Here is a 24,435-nt window from a genome sequence, read left to right as displayed (position 1 = left end):
ATCTGTTACCGATAATTTCAGTGCTTGCAGAGAATACCTTACTGAAAACTGCCTATCATTTCCTTCTGCTCCTCGTTGGGTTCGACACTCTTACTTATCAAAAGGACTACGATAGATCCCCTACACTTGTGGGTCATCAAGACTCTTTTCTGGCGCCGTTGCCGGGAAGTGAAGCGCCTTTGGTAAGTGGAACTTGGTAAGGAAAAATTTATATAGTGTGCTGAAATTTATTGTCACTTGTTACTATGGAAAGTAATCCTTTGAGGGTCTTGTTCGGGGTATCTTCACCCCGTCCAGTAGAGCAAAGAGTTGCTCCTCAACCTACTGAACCTACTGAAAATGTTTACTTTGAAATTCCTTCGGGTATGATAGAGAAACTGCTAGCTAATCCTTTTGCAGGAGATTGAACATTGCATCCCAATTTACATTTAATCTATGTGGATGAAGTTTGTGGATTATTTAAGCTTGCAGGTATGCCCAATGATGTTATCAAGAAGAAGGTTTTCCCTTTATCTTTGAAGGGAGATGCATTGACATGGTACAGGCTATGTGATGATATGGGATCATGGAACTACAAACGATTGAAATTGGAATTTCATCAGAAGTTTTATCCTATGCATCTTGTTCATCGTGATCGTAATTATATATAATTTTTGGCCTCGCAAAGGAGAAAGCATCGCTCAATCTTGGGGGAGGCTTAAGTCAATGTTATATTCATGCCCCAATCACGAGCTCTCAAGAGAAATGATTATTCACAATTTTATGCTCGGCTTTCTGATAACAATCACACCATGCTCGATACTTCTTGTACTGGTTCTTTTATGATGAAGACTATTGAATTCAAATGGGATTTATTGGAGAGAATTAAACGCAACTCTGAAGATTGGGACCTTGACGAAGGTAAGGAGTCAGGTATAACACCTAAGTTTGATTGTGTTAAATCTTTTATGGATACCGATGTTTTCCGTAAGCTTAGCACTAAATATGGACTTGACTCTGAGATAGTAGCTTCTTTCTGTGAATAATTTGCTATTCATGTTGATCTCCCTAAGGAGAAGTGGTTTAAATATCATCCTCCCATTGAAGTAAAAGTATTTGAACCTATTAAAGTTGAAGAAAAGACTATCACTTATAATGATCCTATTGTTCCTACTGCTTATGTAGAGAAACCACCTTTCCCCGTTAGAATAAAGGATCATGCTAAAGCTTCAACTGTTGTCAACAAAAGTAATATTAGGACACACAAACCCCCTGGGCAAATTAAAGTTGAACCTAATATTTCTATGGTTAAAGATCTCTTGGCTGATAATATTGATGGGCATGTTATTTACTTCTGTGATGAGGCTGCTAGAATTGCTAGACCCGGTGCTAAAGATAAACGTAGACCTGTTGTAGGCTTGCCTGTTATTTCTGTTAAAATAGGAGATCATTCTTATCATGGCTTATGTGATGTGGGTGCTAGTGCTAGTGTTGTACCTCATTCTTTATAAGAAGAAATTATGCATGATATTGCACCCGCTGAGATAGAGGATATTGATGTTACAATTAAGCTTGCCAATAGAGATACTATATCACCGATTGGGATTGTTAGAGATGTTGCAGTCTTGTGTGGCAAGGTTAAATATCCTGCTGATTTTCTTGTTCTTGGTTCCCCACAAGATAGCTTTTGTCCCATTATATTCGGTAGACCCTTCTTGAACACTGTTAATGCTAGGATAAACTGCGAAAAGGATATCATTACTATTGGTCTGGGTGATATGTCTCATGAGTTTAACTTTGCTAAATTTCGTAGACAACCCCGTGACGAGGAATTGCCTAGCAAAGATGAAATTATTGGTCTTGCTTCTATTGTCATGCCTCCTAATGATCCTTTAGAACAATATTTGCTTGACCATGAAAATGATATGTTTATGAATGAAAGAAGGGAAATAGATGAAGTATTCTTTAAACAGGGACCTATTCTGAAACACAACTTGCATGTTGAAATCCTAGGGGGGCCTCCTCCACCCAAGGGTGAGCCCATGTTTGAGCTTAAACCATTACCTGATACTCTCAAATATGCTTATCGTGATGAAAAGAAGATATATCATGTTATTATTAGTGTTAACCTTTCAGAGAAGGAGGAAGAGAAATTATTGAAAACTCTTAAGAAGCACCGTGCTGCTATTGGATATACTCTTGATGATCTTAAGGGCATTAGTCCCACTCTATGTTAACACAAAATAAATTTGGAGAAGGACGCCAAACCTGTTATTGATCACCAACGACGGCTAAATCCTAAGATGAAAGAAGTGGTAAGAAAGGAAATATTAAAGCTCCTTGAGGCAGGTATAATCTATCCCGTTGCTGATAGTCAGTGGGTAAGTCCTGTCCATTGTGTCCCTAAGAAGGGAGGTATTACTATTGTTCCTAATGATAAAGATGAATTGATCTCGCAAAGAATTATTATAGGTTATGGGATGGTAATTGATTTCTGCAAATTAAATAAAGCTACTAAAAAAGATCATTACCCTTTGCCTTTTATTGATCAAATGCTAGAAAGATTATCCAAACATACACATTTTTGCTTTCTAGATGGCTATTCTGGTTTCTCTCAAATACCTGTGTCAGTGGATGATCAAGAAAAGACCACTTTTACTTGCCCTTTCGGTACTTTTGCTTATAGACGTATGCCTTTTGGTTTATGTAATGCACCTGCTACCTTTCAAAGGTGCATGATGGCTATATTCTCTGACTTTTGTGAAAAGATTTGTGAGGTTTTCATGGATGATTTCTCTGTTTATGGATCCTCTTTTGATGATTGCTTGAGCAACCTTGATCGAGTTTTGCAGAGATGTGAAGAAACTAATCTTGTCTTGAATTGGGAAAAGTGCCACTTTATGGATAATGAAGCATTGTCTTGGGGCATAAAATTTCTGAAAGAGGTATTGAAGTGGATAAAGCTAAGGTTGATGCTATTGAGAAGATGACGTGTCCCAAGGACATCAAAGGTATAAGAAGTTTCCTTGGTCATGTCGGTTTTTATAGGAGGTTCATTAAGGACTTCTCAAAAATCTCTAGGCAGCTGACTAATCTCTTACAAAAAGATATACCTTTTGTCTTTGATGATGATTGCGTAGAAGCATTTGAAATACTTAAGAAAGCTTTGATTTCTGCACCTATCGTTCAGCCACCTGATTGGAATTTGCCTTTTGAAATTATGTGTGATGCTAGCGATTATGCTGTAGGTGCTGTTTTAGGGCAAAGAGTTGATAAGAAATTAAATGTTATCCAATATGCTAGTAAAACTCTAGACAGTGCCCAGAGAAATTATGCTACTACTGAAAAATAATTTTTAGCAGTTGTATTTGCATGTGATAAGTTCAGACCTTATATTGTTGATTCCAAAGTAACTATTCACACTGATCATGCTGCTATTAAATATCTTATGGAGAAGAAAGATGCTAAACCTAGACTTATTAGATGGGTTCTCTTGCTACAAGAATTTGATTTGCATATTATTGATAGAAAGGGAGCTGAGAACCCCATTGCAGACAACTTGTCTAGGTTAGAGAATGTTCTTGATGACCCACTACCTATTGATGATAGCTTTCCTGACGAACAATTAGCTGTCATAAATGCTTCTCGTACTGCTCCTTGGTATGCTGATTATGCTAATTACATTATTGCTAAATTTATACCACCTAGTTTCACATACCAGCAAAAGAAAAAGTTTTTCTATGATTTAAGACATTACTTCTGGGATGACCCACACCTTTATAAAGAAGGAGTAGATGGTGTTATTAGACGTTGTGTACCTGAGCATGAACAGGAACAGATCCTACGCAAGTGTCACTCCGAGGCTTATGGAGGACACCACGCTGGAGATAGAACTGCGCATAAGGTATTGCAATCCGGTTTTTATTGGCCTACCCTCTTCAAGGATGCCCGTAAGTTTGTCTTGTCTTGTGATGAATGTCAAAGAATTGGTAATATTAGTAGACGTCAAGAAATGCCTATGAATTATTCACTTGTCATTGAACCATTTGATGTTTGGGGCTTTGATTATATGGGACCGTTTCCTGCCTCTAATGGATATACACATATTTTAGTTGCTGTTGATTACGTTACTAAGTGGGTAGAAGCTATTCCAACTAGCAGTGCTGATCATAACACTTCTATTAAGATGCTTAAAGAAGTTATTTTCCCGAGGTTTGGAGTCCCTAGATACTTAATGACTGATGGTGGTTCACACTTTATTCATGGTGCTTTTCGTAAAATGCTTGATAAGTATGATGTTAATCATAGAATTGCATCTCCATATCACACACAGTCTAGTGGTCAAGTAGAATTGAGTAACAGAGAGCTCAAATTGATTTTGCAAAAGACTGTTAATAGATCTAGAAAGAATTGGTCGAAGAAACTTGATGATGCATTATGGGCTTATAGAACTGCATACAAAAATCCTATGGGTATGTCCCCATATAAAATGGTTTATGGAAAAGCATGTCACTTACCTCTCAAACTTGAACATAAGGCATATTGTAAAGAACTCAATTATGATTTCCAACTTGCCGGTGAGAAGAGGTTATTTGACATTAGCTCACTTGATGAATGGAGAACCCATGCCTATGAGAATGCCAAGCTGTTTAAAGAAAAGGTTAAAAGATGGCATGACAAAAGGATACAAAAGCGTGAGTTTAATGTAGGTGATTATGTGTTGCTATTCAACTTTTGTTTCGAGCTGTTTTCTGCCAGAGTTGTCAAGGCCAGGCATCATGTCGTCCCCCTCCTCCAACAATGGTGACAACGATGCTTGGCTAATGAAGATAGAGCTGAAGAGAGAAGAACCCGGGGAGATCAACAAGGATGATGGGATCAAGAAGGCCATGGAGGATCAAGCTCCGGCAGCAGAAAAAGAAGACATCCTTCCACCACTCTTTACCCCGACTGAGATTGAAGCTTTCAAGATGATTGAGTTAGCTCGTATACAAAACAAGTATCTCACAAGTGAAAATATTTTGTTGAAGGAGCATATCGCCGCACTCAAGGGCATCATTCGCAAGTTGGAGGATCTCTTATGCTCGATGTGCGACTATCCATCATCACCACCATCTTCTCCGCCTCCGAAGAAGGAGAACTGAGTATTGGGTATGGGCACTCCCCTTGGCAACTGCCAAGCTTGGGGGAGTTGCCCCGGTATCGTATCACCATCACACTCCTATCTTTACCTTTTTCTTAGTTCGGTCCTTTTGGTAATATCTTGATCTAGTAGAATAAGGTTTTAGTATGATCTAGTTTTGAGTTTTGCTTTATGATCCTTCTCTGTAATCGAGTCCGTGAGCTATATATAATAAAGATTAGTGTTGAGTCAAGGGCTTGATTATCTTGCTATGATCTTGGGTGAATAATAAGAAAGAGAAAGAAATAAAAAGAAATAAGAGATCATATTTATCTTATGGAGAGTAATGACTTCACATATAAAGAGTATGATGATTAAAAGTTGTTCAGAGTTGACAAACATAGTTTTGGTCATCGTTGCAATTAATAGGAAGTAATAAAGAAAGAGGGGCTCCACATATAAATATACTATCTTGGACATCTTTTATGATTGTGAGCACTCATTAAAATATGACATGCTAAAGAGTTGATGTTGGACAAGGAAGACAACGTAATGGGTTATGTTTTCTTATATCCGAAATAAAGTATACTGTCATGGATCGTCCAACATGCTGAGCTTGCCTTTCCCCCTCATGCTAGCCAATTCTTTGCACCAACTAGAGATACTACTTGTGCTTCCAAATACCCTTAAACCCAGTTTTGCCATGAGAGTCCACCATACCTACCTATGGATTGAGTAAGATCCTTCAAGTAAGTTGTCATTGTGCAAGCAATAAAAATTGCTCTCTAAATATGTATGATTTATTAGTGTGGGAGAAAATAAGCTTTATACGATCTTGTGATGTAGAAGTAATAAAAGCGACGGACTGCATAATAAAGGTCTATATCACAAGTGGCAATATAAAGTGACGTTCTTTCGCACTAAGATTTTGTGCATCCACTCTTAAAAGCACATGACAACCTCTGCTTCCCTCTGCGAAGGGCCTATCTTTTACTTTTATCTTCTACCTTATGCAAGAGTCATGGTGGTCTTCACCTTTCCTTTTTACATATTATCCTTTGGCAAGCACATTGTGCTGGAAAGATTCTGATATATATATCCAATTGGATGTAAGTTAGCATGAGCTATTATTGTTGACATTACCCTTGAGGTAAAGGGGTGGGAGGCGAAACTATAAGCCCCTATCTTTCTCAGTGTCCGATTAAAACTCCATACCCACAAGTATTGCGTGAGTGTTAGCAATTGTGAAAGACTAAATGATAGCTGAGTATGTGGACTTGCTGAAAAGCTCTTACATAGACTCTTTCTGATGTTATGATAAATTGCAATTGCTTCAATGACTGAGATTATAGTTTGTTAGTTTTCAATAAAGTTTCTGATTCATACTTGACATTGTGAATAGATTGTTGCTTTAGCATAAGAATTCATATGACAATATTCATATATGTTGCTGTATAAGAATGATCATGATGCCCTCATGTCCGTATTTTATTTTATCGACACCTCTATCTCTAAACATGTGGACATATTTTTCAATTTCGGCTTTCGCTTGAGGACAAGCAAGGTCTAAGCTTGGGGAAGTTGATACGTCCATTTTGCATCATGCTTTGATATTGATATTTATTGCATTATGGGCTGTTATTACACATTATGTCACAATACTTATGCCTTTTCTCTCTTATTTTACAAGGTTTACACAAAGAGGGAGAATGCCGACAGCTGGAATTCTGGGCTGGAAAAGGAGCAAATATTAGAGACCTGTTCTGCGCAACTCCAAAAGTCCTGAAACTCCATGGAAGTCTTTTTTGGAATTTATAAAAAATACTGAGCGAAGAAAATACCAGAGGGGGGCCACACCCTGGCCACGAGGGTGGGGGCACGCCCTACCCCCCCTGGGCGTGCCCCTGCCTCGTGGGCCCCCTGGAAGGCCTCCGGTGTCCATCTTCTGCTATATGAAGTCTTTTACCCTGGAAAAAATCATAAGCAAGCTTGCGGGACGAAACTCCGCCGCCACGAGGCGGAACCAATCTAGGGCTCCGGCGGAGCTGTTCTGCCAGGGAAACATCCCTCCGGGAGGGGGAAATCATCGCCATCATCATCACCAACGATCCTCCCATAGGGAGAGGGTCAATCTCCATCAACATCTTCACCAGCACCATCTCCTCCCAAACCCTAGTTCATCTCTTGTATTCAATCTTTGTCCCAAAGCCTCAGATTGGTACCTGTAGGTTGCTAGTAGTGTTGATTACTACTTGTAGTTGATGCTAGTTGGTTTATTCGGTGGAAGATTATATGTTCAGATCCTTAATGCATATTAATACCTCTCTGATTATGAACATGAATATGATTTGTGAGTAGTTACATTTGTTCCTGAGGACATGGGAGAAGTCTTGCTATTAGTAGTCATGTGAATTTGGTATTCGTGCGATATTTTGATGAGATGTATGTTGTCTCTCCTCTAGTGGTGTCATTTGAACGTCGACTACATGACACTTCACCATTATTTGGGCCTAGAGGAAGGCATTGGGAAGTAATAAGTAGATGATGGGTTGCTAGAGTGACAGAAGCTTAAACCCCAGTTTATGCGTTGCTTCGTAAGGGGCTGATTTGGATCCATATGTTTCCTGCTATGGTTAGGTTTACCTTAATACTTCTTTTGTAGTTGCGGATGCTTGCAATAGGAATCAATCATAAGTGGGATGCTTGTCCAAGTAAGGGGAGCACCCAAGCACCGGTCCACCCACATATCAAATTATCAAAGTACCGAACGCGAATCATATGAGCGTGATGAAAACTAGCTTGACGATAATTCCCATGTGTCCTCGGGAGCGTTTTCCTCTATATAAGAAATTTTCCAGGATTGTCCTTTGCTACAAAAAGGATTGGGCCACCTTGCTGCACCTTATTTACTTTTGTTACTTGTTTCTCGTTACCAATTACCTTATCACAAAACTATCTGTTACCGATAATTTCAGTGCTTGCAGAGAATACCTTACTGAAAACTGCCTATCATTTCCTTCTGCTCCTCGTTGGGTTCGACACTCTTACTTATCGAAAGGACTACGATAGATCCCCTACACTTGTGGGTCATCACTCGGTGACTGGCGTGAATGTCCTTCCTGGAACTTGAACTCGAATCATCCAACGCTCCTCTTCTGGTAAAGTGGCAGTGTAGGTCCCGGTGAAGCTTGGTATTCCGATGTTCAGGAACCTAGTGACTGAAGGAAATATGCCCTAGAGGCAATAATAAAGTTATTATTTATTTCCTTATATCATGATAAATGTTTATTATTCATGCTAGAACTGTATTAACCAGAAACTTAGTACGTGTGTGAATACATAGACAAACAGGGCGTCACTAGTATGCCTCTACTTGACTAGCTCGTTGAATCAAAGATGGTTAAGTTTCCTAGCCATAGACATGAGTTGTCATTTGATTAACGGGATCACATCATTAGAGAATGATGTTATTGACTTGACCCATTCCGTTAGCTTAGCATTTGATCGTTTAGTATATTGCTATTGCTTTCTTCATTACTTATACATGTTCCTATGACTATGAGATTATGCAACTCCCGAATACCGGAGGAACACTTTGTGTGCTACCAAACGTCACAACGTAACTGGGTGATTATAAAGGTGCTCTACAGGTGTCTCCGATGGTACTTGTTGAGTTGGCATAGATCAAGATTAGGATTTGTCACTCTGATTGTCGGAGAGGTATCTCTGGGCCCTCTCGGTAATGCACATCACTATAAGCCTTGCAAGCATTGTAACTAATGAGTTAGTTGTGGGATGATGCATTACGGAACGAGTAAAGAGACTTGCCGGTAACGAGATTGAACTAGGTACTGAGATACCGACGATCGAATCTCGGGCAAGTAACATACCGATGACAAAGGGAACAACGTATGTTGTTATGCGGTTTGACCGATAAATATCTTTGTATAATATGTAGGAGCCAATATGAGCATCTAGGTTCCGCTATTGGTTATTGACCGGAGACGTGTCTCGGTCATGTCTACATAGTTCTCGAACCCGTAGGGTCCGCACGCTTAACGTTCGGTGACGATCAGTATTATGAGTTTATGTGATTTGATGTACCGAAGGTAGTTCGGAGTCCCGGATGAGATCGGGGACATGACGAGGAGTCTCGAAATGGTCGAGACATAAAGATCGATATATTGGACGGCTATATTCGGACACCGGAAGTGTTCCAGGTGGTTTCGGAGAAAACCGGAGTGCCGGAGGGTTACCGGAACCCCCCCCCCCCCCTGAGAGAAATAGTGGGCCTGATGGGCCTTAGTGGAGAGAGAGAGGGCTGGCCGCGCGCCCCTCTCCCTCTCCCCCTTCCTTTCCCCCTCCTAGTAGGAGTAGGAAAGAGGGGAGTCCTACTCCTACTAGGAGGAGGAGGACTCCTCCTGGCGCGCCCTACAGGGTCGGCCGGCCTCCCCCTTGCTCCATTATATACGGGGGCAGGGGGCACCTCTAGACACACAAGTTGATCTGTTGATCTCTCCCAGCCATGTGCGGTGCCCCCCTCCACCATATTCCACATCGGTAATATCGTAGCGGTGCTTAGGCGAAGCCCTGCGTCGGTAGCATCATCAACACCGTCATCACGCCGTCATGCTAAGGGAACTCTCCTGCAAAGCTCTGCTGGATCGGAGTTCGTGGGACGTCATCGAGCTGAACGTGTGCTGAACTCGGAGGTGTCGTGCGTTCGGTACTTGGATCGGTCGGATCGTGAAGACGTATCATTACATCAACCGCGTTGTGCTAGCGCTTCCGCTTTCGGTCTACGAGGGTACGTGGACACACTCTCTCCTCTCGTTGCTATGCATCACCATGATCTTGCGTGTGCATAGGAATTTTTTTGAAATTACTACGTTCCCCAACAGTGGCATCCGAGCCTGGTTTATGCGTAGATGTTATATGCACGAGTAGAACACAAGTGAATTGTGGGCGATACAAGTCATACTGCTTACCAGCATGTCATACTTTGGTTCAGCGGTATTGTTGGATGAAGCGTCCCGGACCGACATTACGCGTACGCTTACGCGAGACTGGTTCTACCAACGTGCTTTGCACATAGGTGGCTGGCGGGTGTCAGTTTCTCCAACTTTAGTTGAACCGAGTGTGACTACGCCCGGTCCTTGAGAAGGTTAAAACATCACTAACTTGACAAACTATTGTTGTGGTTTTGATGCGTAGGTAAGAACGGTTCTTGCTCAGCCCGTAGCAGCCACGTAAAACTTGCAACAACAAAGTAGAGGACGTCTAACTTGTTTTTGCAGGGCATGCTGTGATGTGATATGGTCAAGACATGATGCTATATTTTATTGTATGAGATGATCATGTTTTGTAACGGACTTATCGGCAACTGGCAGGAGCCATATGGTTGTCGCTTTATTGTATGCAATGCAATCGCCCTGTAATTGCTTTACTTTATCACTAAGCGGTAGCGATAGTCGTAGAAGCAATAGTTGGCGAGACGACAACGATGCTACGATGGAGATCAAGGTGTCGCGCCGGTGATGATGGTGATCATGACGGTGCTTCAGAGATGGAGATCACAAGCACAAGATGATGATGGCCATATCATATCACTTATAATGATTGCCTGTGATGTTTATCCTTTATGCATCTTATTTTGCTTTGATTGACGGTAGCATTATAAGATGATCTCTCACTAAATTTCAAGGTAAAAGTGTTCTCCCTGAGTATGCACCGTTGCCAAAGTTCGTCGTGCCGAGACACCATGTGATGATCGGGTGTGATAAGCTCAACGTTCATCTACAACGGGTGCAAGCCAGTTTTGCACACGCAGAAATACTCGGGTTAAACTTGACGAGCCTAGCATATGCATATATGGCCTCGGAACACTGGAGACCGAAAGGTCGAGCGTGAATCATATAGTAGATATGATCAACATAGTGATGTTCACCATTGAAAACTACTCCATCTCACGTGATGATCGGTTATGGTTTAGTTAATTTGGATCACGTGATCACTTAGATGATTAGAGGGATGTCTATCTAAGTGGGAGTTCTTAAGTAATATGATTAATTGAACTTAAATTTATCATGAACTTAGTCCTGGTAGTATTTGCATATCTATGTTATAGATCAATAGCTCGCGATGTTGTTCCCCATTTATTTTTGATATGTTCCTAGAGAAAACTAAGTTGAAAGATGTTAGTAGCAATGATGCTGATTGGATCCATGATCTGAGGATTATCCTCATTATCTAAGTGGGGCTTCAAAGACGTTTTTGAGACGCCACGGAGCATATGAGATGTTCCAAGAGTTGAAATTGGTATTTCATACTCATGCACGTGTCGAGAGGTATGTGACCTCTGACAGTACTTTGCCTACAAGATGGAGGAGAATAGCTCAACCAATGAGCATGTGCTCAGATTGTCTGGGTACTACAATTGCTTGAATCAAGTGGGAGTTAATCTTCCAGATAAGATAGTAATTGACAAAGTTCTCTAGTCACTATCACCAAGTTACTAGAACTTCGTGATGAACTATAATATGCAAGGGATGACGAAAGTAATTCCCGAGCTCTTCGCGATGCTGAAATCGGTGAAGGTAGAAATCAAGAAAGAGCAACAAGTGTTGATGGTTGACAAGACCACTAGTTTCAAGAAAAGGGCAAAGGGAAGAAGGGGAACTTCAAGAAGAACTTCAAGCAAGTTGCTGCTCAAGTGAAGAAACCCAAAGTCTGGACCTAAGCCTGAGACTAGGTGCTTCTAATACAAAGGGACTGGTCACTGGAAGTGGAGCTGTCCCAAGTATTTGGCAGATAAGAAGGATGGCAAAGTGAACAAAGGTATATTTGATATACATGTTATTGATGTGTACTTTAACTAGTATTTATAGCAACCCCTCGGTACTTGATACTGGTTCAGTTGCTAAGAGTAGTAACTCGAAACGGGGGTTGCAGAATGAACACAGACTAGTTAGGGGTGAAGTGGCGATGTGTGTTGGAAGTGGTTCCAAGATTGATATGATCATCATCGCACACTCCCTATACTTTTGGGATTAGTGTTGAACCTAAATAAATGTTATTTGGTGTTTGCGTTGAGCATGAATATGATTTGATCATGTTTATTGCAATAAGTTTATTCATTTAAAGTCAGAGAATAATTGTTGTTCTGTTTACATGAATAGAACCTTCGATGGTCATACACCCAATGAAAATAGTTTGTTGGATCTCGATCGTAGTGATACACATATTCATAATATTGAAGCCAAAAGATGCAAAGTTAATAATGATAGTGCAACTTATTTGTGGCACTGCCATTTAGGTCATATTGGTGTAAAGCGCATGAAGAAACTCCATGCTGATGGACTTTTGGAATCACTTGATTATGAATCACTTGATGCTTGCGAACCATGCCTCATGGGCAAGATGATTAAAACTCCGTTCTCCGGAACAAATGGAGCGAGCAACTGACTTATTGGAAATAATACATACTGATGTATGCGATCTGATGAGTGTTGAGGCTCGCGGCGGGTATTGTTATTTTCTGACCTTCACAGATGATTTGAGCAGATATCGGAATATCTACTTGATGAAACATAAGTCTAAAACATTTGAAAAGTTCAAAGAATTTCAGAGTGAAGTGGAGAATCATCGTAACAAGAAAATAAAAGTTTCTACGATATGATCGCAGAGGTAAAATATTTGAGTTACGAGTTTGGCCTTCAGTTAAAACAATGTGAAATAGTTTCACTACTCACGCCACCTGGAACACCACAGTGTAATGGTGTGTCCGAACGTCATAACTGTACTTTATTAGATATGGTGCGATTTATGATGTCTCTTACCGATTTACCACTATCGTTTTGGGATTATGCATTAGAGACAGCTGCATTCACGTAAAATAGGGCACCATCTAAATCCGTTGAGACGACACCGTGTGAACTATGGTTTAGCAACAAACCTAAGCTGTCGTTTCTTAAAGTTTGGAGTTGCGATGCTTATGTGAAAAAGTTTCAACCTGATAAGCTCGAACCCAAATCGGAGAAATATGTCTTCATAGGATACCCAAAGGAGACTGTTGGGTACACCTTCTAATCAGAGATCCGAAGGCAAAATATTCGTTGCTAAGAATGGATCCTTTCTAGAGAAGGAGTTTCTCTCGAAAGAAGTGAGTGGGAGGAAAGTAGAACTTGATGAGGTAACTGTACATGCTCCCTTATTAGAAAGTAGTTCATCACAGAAATCTATTCCTGTGACTCCTACACCAATTAGTGAGGAAGCTAATGATGATGATCATGTAACTTCAGATCAAGTTACTACCGAACCTCGTAGGTCAACCAGAGTAAGATCTGCACCAGAGTGGTACGGTAATCCTGTTCTGGAGGTCATGTTATTACTTGACCATGACGAACCTACGAACTATGAGGAAGCGATGATGAGCCCAGATTCCATGAAATGGCTTGAGGCCATGAAATCTAAGATGGGATCCATGTATGAGAACAAAGTGTGGACTTTGGTTGAATTGCCCGATGATTGGCAAGCAATAGAAAAAAATGGATCTTCAAGAGGAAGACGGACGCTGATAGTAGTGTTACTATCTACAAAGCTAGACTTGTCGGAAAAAACGTTTTTGACAAGTTCAAGGTGTTGACTACGATGAGATTTTCTCACTCGTAGCGATGCTTAAGTCTATCCGAATCATGTTAGCAATTGCCGCATTTTATGAAATCTGGCAAATGGATAAACAAAACTGCATTCCTTAATGGATTTATTAAAGAAGAGTTGTATATGATGCAACCAGAAGGTTTTGTCAATCCTAATGGTGCTAACAAAATATGCAAGCTCCAGCGATCCATCTATGGACTGGTGCAAGCAACTCGGAGTTGGAGTATACGCTTTGGTAAGTTGATCAAAGCATATTGTTTTATACAGACTTGCGGTGAAGCCTATATTTACAAGAAAGTGAGTGGGAGCACTACAACATTTCTGATAAGTATATGTGAATGACACATTGTCGATCGGAAATGATGTAGAATTTTCTGGAAAGCATAAAGGAGTGTTTGAAAGGAGTTTTTCAAAGAAAGACCTCGGTGAAGCTGCTTACATATTGAGCATGAAGATCTATAGAGATAGATCAAGATGCTTGATAAATTTTTTCAATAAGTACATACCTTGACAAGATTTTGAAATAGTTCAAAATGGAATAGTCAAAGAAGGAGTTCTTGCCTGTGTTGCTAGGTGTGAAGTTGAGTAAGACTCAAAGCCCGACCACGGCAGAAGATAGAGAGAGAATGAAAGTCATTCCCTATGCCTCAGCCATAGGTTCTATAAAGTATGCCATGCTATGTACCAGACCTATTGTATACCCTGCCCTGAGTTTGGCAAGGGAGTACAATAGTGATCTAGATTATTGAACTAGATTATTGACTCTAGTAAACCCTTTGGGTGTTGGTCACATGACGATGTGAACTCTGGGTGTTAATCACATGGTGATGTGAACTATTGGTGTTAAATCACATGGCGATGTGAACTAGATTATTGACTCTAGTGCAAGTGGGAGACTGAAGGAAATATGCCCTAGAGGCAATAATAAAGTTATTATTTATTTCCTTATATCATGATAAATGTTTATTATTCATGCTAGAATTGTATTAACCGGAAACTTAGTACATGTGTGAATAAATAGACAAACAGAATGTCACTAGTATGCCTCTACTTGACTAGCTCGTTGAATCAAAGATGGTTAAGTTTCCTAGCCATAGACATGAGTTGTCATTTGATTAACGGGATCACATCATTAGAGAATGATGTGATTGACTTGACCCATTCCGTTAGCTTAGCATTTGATCGTTTAGTATATTGTTATTGCTTTCTTCATGACTTATATATGTTCCTATGACTATGAGATTATGCAACTCCCGAATATCGTAGGAACACTTTGTGTGCTACCAAACGTCACAACGTAACTGGGTGATTATAAAGGTGCTCTACAGGTGTCTCCGATGGTACTTGTTGAGCTGGCATAGATCAAGATTAGGATTTGTCACTCCGGTTGTCGGAGAGGCATCTCTGGGCCCTCTCGGTAATGCACATCACTATAAGCCTTGCAAGCATTGTAACTAATGAGTTAGTTGCGGGATGATGCATTACGGAACAAGTAAAGAGACTTGCCGGTAATGAGATTGAACTAGGTACTGAGATACCGACGATCGAATCTCGGGCAAGTAACATACCGATAACAAAGGGAACAACGTATGTTGTTATGCGGTTTGACCGATAACTATCTTCGTAGAATATGTAGGAGCCAATATGAGCATCCAGGTTTCGCTATTGGTTATTTACCGGAGATGTGTCTCGGTCATGTCTACATAGTTCTCGAACCCGTAGGGTCCGCACGCTTAACGTTCGGTGACAATCGGTATTATGAGTTTATGTGATTTGATGTACCGAAGGTAGTTCGGAGTCCCGGATGAGATCGGGGACATGACGAGGAGTCTCAAATTGGTCGAGACATAAAGATCGATATATTGGACAGCTATATTCGGACACCGGAAGTGTTCCGGGTGGTTTCGGAGAAAACCGGAGTGCCGGAGGGTTACCGGAACCCCCCCCCCCCCTGAGAGAAATAGTGGGCCTGATGGGCCTTAGTGGAGAGAGAGAGGGCTGGCCGCGCGCCCCTCCCCCTCTGGTCTGAATTGGACTAGGAGAGGGGGGGCGGCGCCCCCCTTTCCTTCTCCCTCTCCCCCTTCCTTTCCCCCTCCTAGTAGGAGTAGGAAAGAGGGGAGTCCTACTCCTACTAGGAGGAGGACTCCTCCTCCTGGCGCGCCCTATAGGGCCGGCCGGCCTCCCCCCTTGCTCCTTTATATATGGGGGCAGGGGGCACCTCTAGACACACAAGTTGATCTGTTGATCTCTCCCAGCCGTGTGCGGTGCCCCCCTCCACCATATTCCACCTCGGTAATATCGTAGCGGTGCTTAGGCAAAGCCCTGCGTCGGTAGCATCATCAACACCGTCATCACACCGTCGTGCTGACGGAACTCTCCCGCAAAGCTCTGCTGGATCGGAGTTCGTGGGACGTCATCGAGCTGAACGTGTGCTGAACTCGGAGGTGCCGTGCGTTCGGTACTTGGATCGGTCGGATCATGAAGACGTACGACTACATCAACCGCGTTGTGCTAACGCTTCCGCTTTCGGTCTACGAGGGTACGTGGACACACTCTCCCCTCTCGTTGCTATGCATCACCATGATCTTGCGTGTGCGTAGGAATTATTTTTAAATTACTACGTTCCCCAACAGTGACTTCCTTCAAGTGTCGTCCAAAAGGTGTGTCTTCATCCGGTTGTGCAAACTTGTTCCTTGAGTCTGTCATCCTAAGGAGTAGAAAATGGAGAGGAGTCAGAAATGAGTAGAGAAGAGTGTCCTATGGCTCAGCTTAGTGGTCGTGTCCTACATTCAGCGTGTGCTCTGATACCATCTTGTAGCGACCCGACCTCAGACGGTCAAGTCTCTGTGCTTCAGTGTCATCCCTGGATCGGTAATGCTGACACACACAGTACTCGAATGGATTTATAGCAGAGTAGCAATCACACACTTATTACATCGATAGTCTCAAAAGAGAACTTATTACAATAAATATGGCTTAAGGCCATCTAACTAAGATAACAGCGGAAGGCTTGGAAGATAAAGTGAGTCCATCAACTCCAACGGCATAGCTGAGTGCACGACAAACAACCTAGCGCACCTTACTCTTCGTCTGAAAAGTCTGCAACATGATATGTTGCAGCCCGAAAACGGGTCAACACATGGAATATGCTGGCATTATAACACAGTAGAGCAATAAACAGATAAATGCTAACACTACATGCAAATATGGTTGGTGGAGGCTCTATGGTTATACTGTTTTGCGAAAAGCCAATTTTTTCCTACAACAAAGGAATATATTTTATTTACCTATCATGGTGGTTGAAACATCATTGAGGAGGTTCCTCCAACTCAATCCAATTAAGGTAATCATTAACAACCCAACAAAATTAATTTAGCATGATGAGATCAAATCAATAATTCAAGTACCAGATACTCAAGATGTCCATAACCGAGGACACGGCTAACCATGATTAGTTTATACACTCTACAGAGGTCTGCGCACTTATCCCCACAAGACTCGATCGCCTTCGTTTGATTTCTCGCACTACATGGTGTTTGAGAAACGGATGACCGAGACACAGTCTTTGAGAAACATTTACTCTTTACTCTGGGTAGACAGTTACACCTACTTTCCCTCTACATCTGCTAGCCTACCACTGAAAGAGGTCATGCAACCTACTCAACTATGCTAGAGCCCATAATAGCTTGTGGCTGCACACAGAAGTTTCTAGCATGAATAATCTTATGATCCCTTTGAGCCCGGGTGGCGGACCGTAGGATGATCACACGGGTACTCCGGGATATCCTAGGATAACACTGGATTCTCCAGGTGCCCACAAGCAATCCACCCAGAGATGTATTTAAGTAGCCACCTTAAGTTAACCAATAATTAACAATCTCACATCTGTCATGGATTCACTCACCCAAACCACGTCTACGAGCATAGCATAGCAAGATAAGCATAACGTAGAAGTAACTCCCAAGGTTTGATAATGAACAGGGCAATAGGTTCTACCTCATCATCTACTTTCCAACACCCACATGTTAATCACAACCTAATCATGCAATGTTTGAGGGTTGAAACTAATGCATAAAAACTGGTATGAAAGGAGTATGATCAATGTGTTACTTGCCTTGCTGACAATCCGCAAAACCTAGTGACTCGTAGTAGCACGCTTCGCACTCCGGAAATTCTATCGCAAACAAACAATAGCATACATAAGCAATCAAGCAAAGATTCACGGGTAAAACTCAAATAAGAATATCTAACAGAAAGTTCAACTGAAGAACTCCGGTATGCAAAAAGAATCAAATCAAACGGAGCAACGAAACTCAAACTACAAAAGAAACAAGATTCGTTTACTAATCTGAACTAAAGTCAAATTTTACAGTACCAAAATCTTGTTCAAGTTGGTTAAACTGAAAGAGGGCTTCGAGACAAAGATCTAGGCGCTTGTTTCACCTCAGTTGGATAAACGAGCGAAAATATAAACTAAAACGAAGATCAGGGCAGAAATCGCGATCGAAAATAATCGCGAAAAAACCCTGGAAAAATAAAACGAGACAAACAGGCTAACGAGCGAACGTTCGCTGCCTGCGGCTAACTAATGAACAGCGTTCGTTAAAACGAACGAACGGACGAACGTCCGTTAGATAACCGAACCGAAAAAAATAAAAAAACGCATCTAGGGTTTCTAAAAAAACCGATCGGTTTTTACCTAAACCGAAAAAAAACGGGCGTCGGATCCAGCAAACGGCGGCGGCGGCTCCGGTGACTTGCGGCGGTTCCAGCGAGGCGAGGTGGCTGCGGGGCGACGGCGGGGTGACGCGGGCGGTGCGGCGCTGGCAGCGGCGAGCGGCGCAACCGGCGGCGGCGGCGGCTGCTGCGTGCGGCTGCTGCTGCAGTGGGGAGCGGGGCAGGTTATAAAAGGGAAGGGCGACTTGGCTTGGGGCAGGGGCAACCGGGCGGCGGCGGCGTCCCGGACTCCGGCGGAGTCTGGCTCGGGCACGGGGCGCGCGCGCGGGGGGAGGCGGCGGTGGTGCCGAGCCGGCTGGGCTTCGGCCCAGTTCGGTCTGCGAATATTTTTTTTAAACAGATTCCGCCGGAAAACTCCTACAAAATAAAATAAAACCTAAAATACCAAAACAAACTTTCACCGTCTAAATAGAATATTTAGAACTTAGTGAACATTTTCTTGGCCCTAAAATTATATTTTGAAAAATGCATATTTTTCTAATTCAAATAAAATAGCAAAAAATCCAAATAAAATTATTTATTTGATTTTAATATTTTTCCTCCAATATTCCTTTTATTTCGGAGAAGTCATATTATCTCCTCTCGTTTATTTTTATATTGGAAATATTTTTGGAGAGAAAATAATTACAACCAAAATGATCCTTGTTTCGATATTTGAGAAAATTCAAATATGAAAAGCGTGAAATCCCCAACTCTCTCCGTGGTTCCTTGAGTTGCTTAGAATTTCGAGGATCGCGAAACAAAATGGATAAAATATGATGTGCATGAATGACCTATGTATAACATTCCAAATTGAAAATTTGGGATGTTACAAATTACCACAAGAAGAGATGCATTTTTTCAGTATTATTACTAATAGAAAGTATTTCACATATATAAGAGATGGACTGTTTTATATCACGCACAAACAACAAAACAACTAGAGGAACTATATGACAAAAAAATAACGATTGAAAGAAGAAATTCTATGAAATTTTATTCTATCATGCATGCTTCAAAAGAGGCGTGACATGTCTTTTGGTTGCAGATTCATGTGATGACAAGAGAATTAATTTAGTTGGGATGACACTTGCTCACTTTCTTTCACTAAATCTAGTGGGTGACCTCTTTGTGACGGCGGCGAATGTCATATTTGGATATCGATCGAGGTATATGGCGGCACAAGGCCCAAAACCAAAAATGGTCGAATGACCCTCAAGTTAGAAACCGACCGACCCACAACGATTGAGTTGGGACTGTTGGATTAATAAACCCTTCACCCATCAAACCCTGCCAGCTCCTTGCGGATGGACGGTGCTTGGACACATTTCAAAACATGTACTCTAGTAGTCTGATTACCACTATACTTACATCCGGGTGCCGCTTATTTGCGCAGGCTATGTTTGACCAATGTTATGACCACGCAAGGGATAACGGGTACTTTTTGTGGGAGGACGCGAAGAAGATGCGGTTGATTGTGAGTGGGGAGTTCCACCAAGAAATGCGGGAGTTCCTTCACAGGCAAAAATGATCCAAGGGAAGTGACCATCTGGAAAGAAAAGAAGAAGGGACTTGTCTGTACCACACGCTCCTTCATGTGAGGAAGGCATGAATCCACCTACCCAGCAGACAAGTCCTTAGAAGATCCAACTGCAGGAGGCAGAGTGGTAGTCTGGTAGATGTTGAAATCATTTGGACTCGACGGTCGTAAATCGAATTTAATCATATGTTTGATAGGTTTAGTCTGCAGTTTGCGCCATGCTAAATGTAAGTCACAGCAGGTAGTGGATTATTCTGTTAGGCAAATCAAAATCCGATGAACTGTACGTGCTCCACTTCTCCAGTTCAGTTTTGCATGGAAGTTGCATACAATTGTGATTAACCTGTGTCAGTCAGTTTGGAACCAGACAAGTTTGCAAAACCGCATCGAGACAGGATTGACAATTTTGATTTTCAGTAAATTGGTTTATTATCTTTTTATCAAAATATATTCACACTCTGGTGTGTAGAGTTAAAAATACAATGAGCGTTCAATTTGATGTTCAGGCATAGGACAATATGCATGTACCAAAGTTGAAATATGGCCTCACATTAAACAAGTGTTCAGTATAGAAACAAATTTATATTAAAAAAACTGGTTTCAAATAATTGAACTAAAGTTCCACTTTTTTTTGTTCACAACATCGAACGGCTCGTTGTGTTGACACCAAAGGTATGGCAATGGTCGTCAACTCAACTGGAGGCAAAACCAAAATTGACCGTCATACAACTGAAACGGAGGCAAAACTAGCCGACAAAACCGGTTAACATGGTTGGTAACAAATCCTTCTAAGATGATTGTTTCCTTTTGTCATCCACATTATATTAACTAGAGAAAATGAAATAGGACTTTGCCTATAAATGTGTGTTTGGAAATCAGAATTATCCATATCATATCCTATATCGTATACAAAGAGGAAGAAACACTTGAATATTATTAGAGTAGTAATTGTCATTGGTGACGATGCGAAAGGAAAGAAACATGAAGAATCTTTAATCTACACAAAAAAGATGGTCGATAAGTTTCCAATACCAACAATCGATCAACGGTGTGTTTCCTACCTATTTTGTATCAGTACACGCTTTCACAACCAACAACGGCTCCATTTTTAGATGGAAATACTCCTATACACTAGGATTAGGCCTCAATAAATATTTCCCTATTTCATCCCTTAATCCATAAAACAAATTGCCCCATGAAGGATACCAGTATATATATGCCCCCATACACGAGCATGTCATCCAAAGACTACCACCGAACATACATACCAAAAACCTTGTTTGTGAAGTACTTGGATGACTATGTTGAGCGTTTCAACATTCAACCAAAGTATCTCACCAGCGTGGAGTCATCCACATATGACAATGATGAAAAATGTTAGTCCATTGTGGCAAAGGACATGTCAAAGTGCACCACAGTCAAGTTCACCGTGAAGTTTCTTGTTGTGGCAAGTGGTGAGAATAGTGCAGAGAATATTCCAATGTTCCCTGGACTAGAAAACTTTCCAGGTGATGTTATCCACTCCTCAAGCTACAAGTCAGGCAAGAGCTAGTCTGGCAAGAATGTATTGGTCATTGGATCTGGCAACTCCGGGATGGAAATTGCTTATGACCTTGCGACCCATGTTGCCAACACATCGATTGTTATATGAAGCCCGGTACGTACCTGCACTATATATTTTCATTGGGTGCATGAACGCAAATTCTTAGTATAGTTATTAATAGAAGAGATGCAATTTTCAGTGTTATTACTAATAGGAAGTATTTCACATAGAAAAAGAGATGGACGGTTTTATATCACACACAAATAACTGAAAGACTAGAGGAACCACATGACAAAAATTTATTTCTTGAAAGAAGAAACTCTATGATTTTTTTATCATGCATACTTCAAAAGAGGTGTGACATGTTTTGTGGTTGCAGATTCATGTAATGACAAAGGAATTAATTTGTTTGGGGATGACACTTGCTCACCGTCTTCCATTGAATCTAGTGGATAAACTCCTTGTGATGGCAGCGTGTTTAATATTTGGAGACCTGTCACAGCATGGCATCACAAGGCCAAAAATGGGTCCAATGACCCTCAAATCAGAAACAGGCCGATCTGCAGTAATTGATGTTGGGACTGTTGGATTGATGAAAAAAGGCATCATCAAAGTAAGTATATCCTTGCCATGACATAAATTTATAACATATGTTGATTTGATATGCCAAGTTATCAATGTATTTTTATCTCCTAAAGGTTCAAGGGAGCATTAGTAAGATCAAGGGCAACATAGTTAAATTTCAATGCAGTAAAAGAATGTCATTTGATGCAATTGTGTTTGCAACTGGATACAAAAGCACGGCAAATATGTGGCTCAAGGTAATATAGCTTGTGTTTGAACATGTCTGAGTTTGTTTTCTTGGTGTAATCATTATTAAATCTGCTAACAAGGTCTATGTGTTTTTACTCCAGAATGGTGAGACCATGTTAAATGGCAACGGACTGCCCATCCAAAAATATCCGAATCATTGGAAAGGTGAAAATGGGCTCTAATGTGCTGGGTTGGCAAGGAGAGGATTAGCTGGTATTGCAACAGATGCCAAGAGTATCGCTAATGACATCAAATCTGTGATGGACTCTATGTCAAGTTAAATCATCGTTTACATGTTGTTTACCATGGCAAGCATGGTAGAAGGTTGATTCTTTGAGAAATATATCCATTGTGTCACCTTTGTATCTAGCTTTTAGACAAGTAAATTTATGTTTATTTTAAGGTTCATATGTGCCCCGGAGAGAGATTTACTATTATACTATAATCAAGGGCTTTGTACTCTTTCTACGCGGAGAGATTTCTAATTTTGGTTGAACCTACAACTGTGTATTATATTTTATTTACTTGAAATTATATGTGCAAAAGGCATGCGCTCAATACTCTATTATCTATACCAAAATCTCTTGTGGCGTGTTTACCCCATCAACATACAACTGTAGGAGGTAGTAATCACATCAGCCTAAAATAAATGCATAGTTCACTACATCCATCGCCAGTACTTTAGTGCTATTCAGTCTTAGAATGGAACTAGTTGTCATCCCGTGCATCTGCTTGGGGTAGCTGACGTACTATAAATCATTAAAAATATTTGTGAACATATTTAGAAACTTAAAACTAAAACTTAGAACACCATATGACGGAAAACTACTATTTAGAACGTGTATTTGTGGTTAGGTGATACACGTATCCTTAACTATTGTGGACACAGTTTGTTGTTCGCGAAGCGCAGGGTTTGCAGTATGCAGTAAGTTTTCCATCGGCTGAGATCCAAGGTATCCATCCGCATAGTCTTGGATATAAATTGCTTATTACCTTGCGACCATGGTGCCAATACTTCGGTTGTTATACGAAGGCTGATATGTACTACATGCACGAGATATTTTCACTGGGTACATGAACACAATTTTTTAGTATAGTTGCCACTGGAAGAGATCCATTTTTTAGTATTATTACTAATAGAAAGTTTTCACATATATAAGAGATGGACTGTTTGATATGACGCACAAACAAACAAACGACTAGAGGAACTACATGACAAACAATTAACTTTTGAAAGAAGAAATTCTATGAAATTTTGTTTTATCATGCACGCTTCAGAAGAGGTGTGACATGTCTTTTGGTTGCAGATTCATCTAATGACAACAGAATTTATTCAGTTGGGATGACACTTGCTCACCATCTTTCACTAAATCTAGTGAATAACCTCTTTGTGCCGGCAGCGAATTTCATATTTGGAGACCTATCGAGGCATGGCATCACAAGGCCCAAAACCAAAAATGGATCACAACGACCCTCAAGTTAGAAACCTACCGATCCATAGTGATTGATGTTGGGACTGTTGGATTAATAAAAAATCATCATCAGAGTATTTGGAATATTTGAAGGAATCTTCCTTATTAGTCGTATTTTTTATAGTTGAAAATAATAAGTAGACCTTTTCTCTCATAATGTCGGTTTGTTTTCTAGTTGGCACTTCTCGAGAGATCCTAGTCATCTACCTAGATAATATAGATCTGACTCAAATGCGCAATTATATATTTCAAAAATAAGGCACTTACATGACGAAGAAGGCGGCTACTTGCATATATACTGAATGTTCATTATATTTGAAGGCATAACAAGCAATCATTTGTTTTCTTTTTGGAGAAACACCGACATTGGATTTATAAAAGTGTCAATGGGATATATAAAACATCATTTGAATAAAGACAATAAAAATCCTAAGTACCCTTTTTACAATGTGAACTGACGGAATAAAGCATATATAGTGGATGAGCTTCTCCCAGTTTTGTCTATCGCTTTTATCAACTGATGACTCATTGGAATTTACTGACTTCCAAGACAAAATATACTCGGATGGCAAAGATGCTGATGCCGAACTTG

At 40.8% G+C, this 24,435-nt stretch overlaps 1 pseudogene; it reads left to right on the top strand.

Moving 5' to 3' along the window:
- Positions 1 to 22,652, top strand: part of LOC109748796 (probable indole-3-pyruvate monooxygenase YUCCA10) — a 56,118-nt pseudogene extending 33,466 nt beyond the window's left edge.
- Positions 22,653 to 24,435: the final 1,783 nt, after the last annotated feature.

Source organism: Aegilops tauschii, chromosome 2 (assembly GCF_002575655.3).
Source record: "Aegilops tauschii subsp. strangulata cultivar AL8/78 chromosome 2, Aet v6.0, whole genome shotgun sequence".
NCBI lineage: Eukaryota > Viridiplantae > Streptophyta > Magnoliopsida > Poales > Poaceae > Aegilops > Aegilops tauschii.
Note: the sequence above shows the minus strand (reverse complement) of the source record. Positions and strands in the feature narration are given on the sequence as shown.